At 48.7% G+C, this 6,759-nt stretch overlaps 1 protein-coding gene across 2 annotated transcripts in view; it reads right to left on the bottom strand.

The window, feature by feature from the left end:
* Positions 1-6,759, bottom strand: part of LYSMD2 (LysM domain containing 2) — a 23,055-nt gene that overhangs the window by 14,663 nt on the left and 1,633 nt on the right. Inside the window, exon 1 of one of the 2 annotated variants that reach the window (XM_004709431.2) lies at positions 753-909. The exons of the other annotated variant lie outside the window; for it this stretch is intronic. The gene's annotated coding sequence lies outside the window, so the exon portion shown is untranslated. Of the gene's footprint in view, positions 1-752; positions 910-6,759 lie in introns of those variants that run through there. 2 annotated transcript variants of the gene reach the window in all.

The raw sequence follows: 6,759 nt of genomic DNA on the forward strand, positions 1-6,759 counted from the left end.
CAGTCAGCTTCATTTGGCCACACGTGCAGCTTTTAAATCACAGAAAAGTGTCTGCGCCTTCCTTGCACTAATCCCCCTGCCACCGAGGGATGCCCACTCACAGCTTCCATACAAGACAGAGGACCAATGCTCCTGAGGGTTTCCAAGAGTTCCCTCGGGCTGCATATCTGTATGGGATTATATGCCAATGAAACGGCAGACACAAAACAAACACTCCTACGAGCAATCTCATGTGCAACCCGTGCACTGCCTCTCCCTGGAAATCTGTTAAAACCCCAAACTACTAAGCATTATTTCAGCTGCTTTCTCAATACTTCAGATTCATTTCCTTTTCCCAGAAAGGATAAATAATGTCCACCAGTGGCAGGGCTAAAGTTACAAACATCAAGGATTTAGATAAACTTCCGTCTCTGACTCACAGACCCTGTTCTCTTAAAATGACCATCTCTTTTTTTTCTCGGCAAAAACACTCTTGCTGGAAGTGTTAAGAAAGGACCTGGCTTAGTAGGCCTTTGGAGGCAGGAGAGAAGACCCTGGTAATAAAACCAGACAGGAAGTGAATGAGGGTAAGGCGGGTGGGTAAGGACAGACAAATAAACTCTGCCAATAAAGGGCTACCTCAGTTGTTTTTAGGAGCTCTGGTAGTGTAGTGGAAGACGCCTTGAGCTGCTAAGTACAAGGTCAGCAGTTCGAAACCTCTTGCTGCCCTGTGGAAGACTTTCTAAAGATGCATGACATTCTCAGGAACCTACCCTCTGTCCTAAGAGGGTCGCTGTGAGTCAGAATTGAATGGGTGGCCTTGAGTTTGTCAGTTTTGCCGGCTGTTTCTTTCCATGTGTTTCTATGCGGTTCCCTGGATGCCCTTTCAGGGGTCCCAAAGCTGTTCTCCATGGCTGCATGGAGCCAGTCAATTTCCTTCAAGGGCTTGAATCCAACTGGGAGTAGCCAGGATTTCTAAGCAAAAAAAAACAAAACAAAACAAAAACCACAAGAGCTAAATATAGGTCCCCAGGGTTGAGGAAGGAGCCTTCTGGTCTCAGTGGAGATAAACTCAGTGAGGGAAATTCCAGTCCAAGACAAGTTCCAGCTGAGCTGTGAAGGGTAGTTCAACTTGACATAGTTTCACTTTCCCACAACCACTTCCTCTTACAGCGCAAAGATGCGCTCACCTAAACCTGTGTTTAATTCTGTCAAAACCTACTTTGGGTGGAAAGAGAGAAAGAAACACTAAGCACCAAAGGGGAAGTGGCGGCGGGGGAGGCAGCATTTGTCTGTAGGTTGAGAGCTGGCTTTCAATCACACTTTTCAATTAAAGTCTGAAAGCAGAATGCACTACACTCATGCACCCCCTACCTGGCCATCTTTCAGAGCCTGCTCAAGAGAGCTGGAGGAGCCACGTGGAGACCCACGCCACCATTGAGATGTTTCCACTGCCACTGGATCCACAAGACTTTCTACCCACTAGCCTGTGACCTTCATGTATTTAGCATCATTGCATGTGCTGTGTCAGTCTAAAGAGGAATTTATGGACTTGTATCGGACATATGGGCTAATATCGGACTCATGGACTTGATCTGGACTGGGCTGGGATGTTTTCTCCATATAGAATTACTCTTTGATATAAGTTCTCTCTTACACACATAAGAGTGTCTCTGGATTTGTTTCTCTAGTCAACCCAGACTAACACATTATGGACTAACCCTCCAGGGTCTAGTAACTTGGTTCCAGCCTGTCTTTTCTGTGGATCAAGTGCATCCACACGTGGAGACTCATCATGGCTATGCCCTGAAGACAACCTCCCCTGCTGCTCCCATGGGTCAGCGGACAGTGACCTCACCTGAGGTGCACAGAGGGCAGCGTGCACGACCTCGCAGTCCCGGCACCTCACAAAGCAGGCTCTTTAGAAGTTGGTTTTCACCAAAGACAAACTGATGAACCTCATTTATCAGTGACTTAATAAGGTAGCTCCTAGCCAGAAAAGGATGGTGGAAAAGGGTCATAATATTTTTTACATCACCGGTCGAAGTGACACCTGGCCAGGTTCTTCAATCTTTCTATTCCTCTTTTCTGTTGAAGAACAGGAGCCCTCCTGGTGGCATAATGGGCTCCGTTCTAAGCACCAGGTCAGCAGTTTGAACCCACCAGACACTGTGGGAGAAAGATGAGGCTTTCTGCTCTGGTAAAGACCCCAGCCTTGGAAGCCGCAGGGGCAGTTCTACTCTGTCCCAGAGGCTTGCTGAGGCAGAACTGACTCGTGGTAGTAAGGTATTTTTGGCATGGAGCAGGGGTCAGCAAACTTTCCAGATGGAAGAGCCAATCCTGTCCCTCACAACAACTTAAGAATTATGTTAAGAGCCATAAATACATATATTTACCCACAAATGAAATCACCATTATCTGAAAATGAAGCCATTTTCATTTTTAATTTGACTCGCATGTGGCTCCAGAGCCGCAGCTGGCCAACCTCTGAAACAGAGGAGCCTCCTGGGTCCCTGGGCTCATCTCTAGGAGAGAAACTCAAGGTTAACAGGGAACAAACGAGTAGAAAATGCAGACTACACCAACAAAACCTCAACTCTCCTCACTACTGCTTTGATCTAAGCTACCGTCTCTTTTCCTATGTGCTACTCCCAAAGCCCCCACATCCTGTCTGGTGTCCCTGGCCTTAGCACCCGCCCCTGGGCCCTACCGTCTATCCTCACAATAGGAACCAGAGTGGTCCTTTTATCGCATAAATCAGATGTCACACTTCCGTTCAACACCCCACCCACTCCACCCCCAACCCTTCCCAAAGTCCACACCATGGCCTTCCAGACCCTACACGACCAGAGCCACTACAGAACTCCTTTCTTCAGCCAGCTCAGGCCAATCACAGTGCCTGACACACACCAAGCATGCGCCCGTGGCCCCAGGGCCTTTGCATCTCTCCGTGGGCACTGGGTTCCTTCTGCCAGGAACACACTTTCATCAGCTATCTGCTCGGCTCCCTCCTCCATTTCCTCTAGCCACACTGTTTTAAATTAGTTAAGTCTACCAGCCCCATATCCCTTCCCGGCTCTTTTGTCTTCCTTTCGCTGATCACTCTCTAACACATGGCATAGTTTGGTTAGCTGCTTGGTGTCTCCACTGACTGAAAGGGAAAGTGCATGAGGCATGGCTTCTTTATTCATCAGCACTACCACCAGAAAGGTAGGGCTGAAAAAAGAAAGGGGAAATCGGATAAATGATCGAGTTTGTTGTGAAAGCAAGTCTGGCGAAGCGGAGCAGCACTGGGCTGGAGGAAGGTTGCAATTCACCTAGTGGTTCTCAACCTGGGGTTGCGACCCCTTTGGCGGTCAAACGACCTTTTCACAGGGGTCGCCCGATTCATAACAATGGCAACATGACAGTGACGAAATAGCCACGACAATAATGTTATGGTTGGGGGTCACCACAGCATGAGGAGCTGTATGAAAGGGTTGTGGCATTAGGAAGGTTGAGAACCACTGACCTAGTGTTCAGAAAGTGGAGACCTTTAGGCAAAGATGTGAAGGCTACATAATTTTAAGGGCCTAGTAGAAAGTGAAAACATGGGCCCTGGCTCATAAAGTACTTAAAATGTCAAGATGGCCACTCAAAACACAAATCAACAAGCCCCACGCCTCAAACTCACAGCCATCAAGTCACTTCCGATGCACAGCGACCCTCCAGGGGCCAGGAGAATGTCCCTGGGTTTCTGAGAGCGGATGGCCTCATCTTCCTCTGCAGGAGGGAGGGGCTAGTAGGTGGTGCATGCTAGTGCCGCAAACCAAAGGCACTGCGGTCAAGGCCCCAGTGTTTCATCCTAAACTTTTAAAGAGTCTCACTGCCACACCTACTTTCTGGCAAGAAGTCAGAGACAGCAAGGGGCAGTAGCCTTAAGAGGCAAGGAGGAGCTGTTTGGAGTTGGGCAGTACACCAAGAGTAAGAAAGGTTGCCGTACGGTTAACGGAAGGAAATCCCCTTAAAGACTAAGACATGTCAAGAGAAGTGAGCTGTCCTCTGTCCTCCCCCATGCTGGCCTGATGGAGCAACAAAAGACCTCCTCCCTTTACAATGAAAGCTTGTAATCAAAGATTGTTGGAAAAGCGACAGTCGATATATCCAGCTTGTCTAATCAAGGACCCCTGGTGGTTAGTGGTTATGTGTTGGGCACCCGCTAGGCTGTGATCCGCATGGTCAGCTTTCTGGGAGAAAGACAGGGTGTTCTACTCTGGTAAACAGTTAAAGTTTGGGAAACGCACAGGGGTCACTGTGAGTCGGCACGGACTTCGTGGCAGCGAGGGGCTTTGTTGCTTTATGGAAAGAATCAGGAGCGCAGGGCCATGGTGCATTGCAGTACAAACCACCAGCCACTCCGAGGGGCAAAGACGAGTTTTCTACCCCCTGATCGAGTTACAGTCTCGGAACCCATGCCTCCCTGTAGGCTCACTGTGAGTCAGCATCCACAGGAAGCAGGGAGAGAGATTGAAAGAATCAAACTATGAGGGCTTGGTGTATAAACTGCTGATCTTTTGCTGCTCTTGGGATTCTGTCAGACATAACCTCAATGTCATGCCAGTCTGTTTCGTCCCCCTTTCTTACCACATATGCCCAATAAAATGTTATTTCCCTATTAGCACGTTGTGGTCATTTGTCCCCTAGGATGGTTCGAACCTCTAACCCCGTGGCTAGCACAGGGCCCTTCCATCAGGAGCCTTGTGCAAATGTGAAGGTCACACACAGTGAAGCCAGTCCAGCACACAGATAACTGGGAATGTCCTAAACAGATCCAACAGCAAGTACAAAGACCCCCAAGGAGGGGCAATGCTTCGAGAACAAACAGGAGACGACGGCTTGTTAAAAATGGAGATCCCTGGAGTCTTTTGGGGGTATTCGGATCCAGGAGATCCAAGGTCAGCCAGGACCCTTTAGTTTTGGGGTACAAGAGACCCAAATCTCATAATTTATTAAGTCTTAAACAGAACAAAGACAAGGCATAGACAAAAACAGATCATCCAGGAGAAGAGACCGTTGCAGGGAGACCCAAGACTGAAACAGGGCAAAAGGAGGACCGAGGAAACTGTCAGAGAAGCTTGGCTGGCAGCCAATCAAGCCATCACGCACACACTGGAACTATGGACGCGGGAATGGGAACATAATTGAGACGTGCATATGATGCCAAACAGAAGAGTTTACAAGTGTCTGCATGCTTAAATTCTGAGCACGCCGGTTTGCAAACGGCCGCGGATGGCAGTGACAGCACAAAGTCCATTGGCAGAGTCCCCACGGAGACCGAGCTTCATTAACCAAGGATGCAGAGCAGTGGTTCTCAACCCTCCTAATGCCGTGACAGTTCCTCATGTGGTGGTGACCCCCCAAGCATAAAATTACTTGCATTGCTACTTCATCACTGTCACTTTGCTACTGTTATCAATCTGGCAACCCCTCTGAAAGAGTCGTGTGACCCCCAAAGGGTCGCAACTCTGGTTGAGAGCCGCTGCTATAGATGATCACGCGCTCAGGCAGAGCGCCTTGAAAAGCAGATGATCTCCACCCCTCTCCAGGCAGCCCAGGGAGGGGCAGGCCTGCTTAGGGGCTTGCTTGGGCATGTCCTTGATGGAGGTCCATACTGGGGGCCATACAGTGGGGTCACTAGCCGGGAGTCATTCCCTATCAGTCTTGCCCCAACTGCCTCAGTGGGAAGGCCTTGGACCAATCGTATCGGCCCTTCTATTAATAATACGCGTGTCCCAGACACAATCCCGGGTTCTGCCTACCTGTGAGGTCTTGATCTGCCACCAATCATGAATTTGCGCCAGTTCCCTTTGTTCCAATGCCATGTTATCTGGCGTCCTGGCTAGATTCCTTGGACACCATTTGAGCTCGTGCTAACGGCCTCCCTCATCCAGATGATGTTATCTGTGTCTTTGTGTTATTATCTTTGTCCCTTTTAAGACTTAATAAATAGTCTCCTTAAATTATATTTGAGATTGGGGTCTCTTTTGTGCCCTGAAATACGAGATAGGAAAAAAAAAAATACGAGATAGGTACAGGACCCTCAGACCAAGGCAGCTGGACATGACTCATGATTATGCTTTCCCAGCACCCCAATGTCCATCAAGGACTTACCCAGGCAAGGCCTTAAGGAAGGCTGCCCCTCCCCAGGCAAGTTAGGGAAGAGGTAGTAATCTACTTTCTAATGCTCTTTGCCCGAGGGCAAGACTGTTAATGGCCAGAAGGAATTCAACATGGCTTTCACTGTTATCTCTAGCCTTTAGCAAACTTAGTGCTCAGAATGTAAGCTCTAGTAGTTTGTCTGCCCCAGGGCAAATGTGAGGATCACCCATCTCTTACAACATCCTAGATGCATCCTGCTGCCAGCCCTTGAGCACCACTTCAGAGACTCCATGTCTAACTTGTTCCCCTATAACCAGAACTGCCAACCAGGTCTCCATCTCCACCCCTTGTCAGAGGAGCTGTTATAGGAGCCACCTTTGTCTAAAAAATAATGGCTTGCTCCAATCTCTACCACTAAGCGATTCAAGTCCTGCCTGGACTTCTGGTTGAGTAGGTGGGGAGCCTGGCTTCCCACAGAATCCCCGCACCTATCAAAACATCTGCAGAGCTGTGCTCTACGCATGCCAGAACTCATGGACCGTGCAAGTCTACTGTCTGCCTGGACTAACTATTAGAATATAAGCTACTTAAGGACAGGGATTATGTCTCTTGATTGTCACACCTTTGAAGTAAGGATTAGAG

Source organism: Echinops telfairi, unplaced genomic scaffold, assembly GCF_000313985.2.
Source record: "Echinops telfairi isolate 266 unplaced genomic scaffold, ASM31398v2 ScPeMD7_8;HRSCAF=38, whole genome shotgun sequence".
Classification (NCBI taxonomy): Eukaryota; Metazoa; Chordata; class Mammalia; order Afrosoricida; family Tenrecidae; genus Echinops; species Echinops telfairi.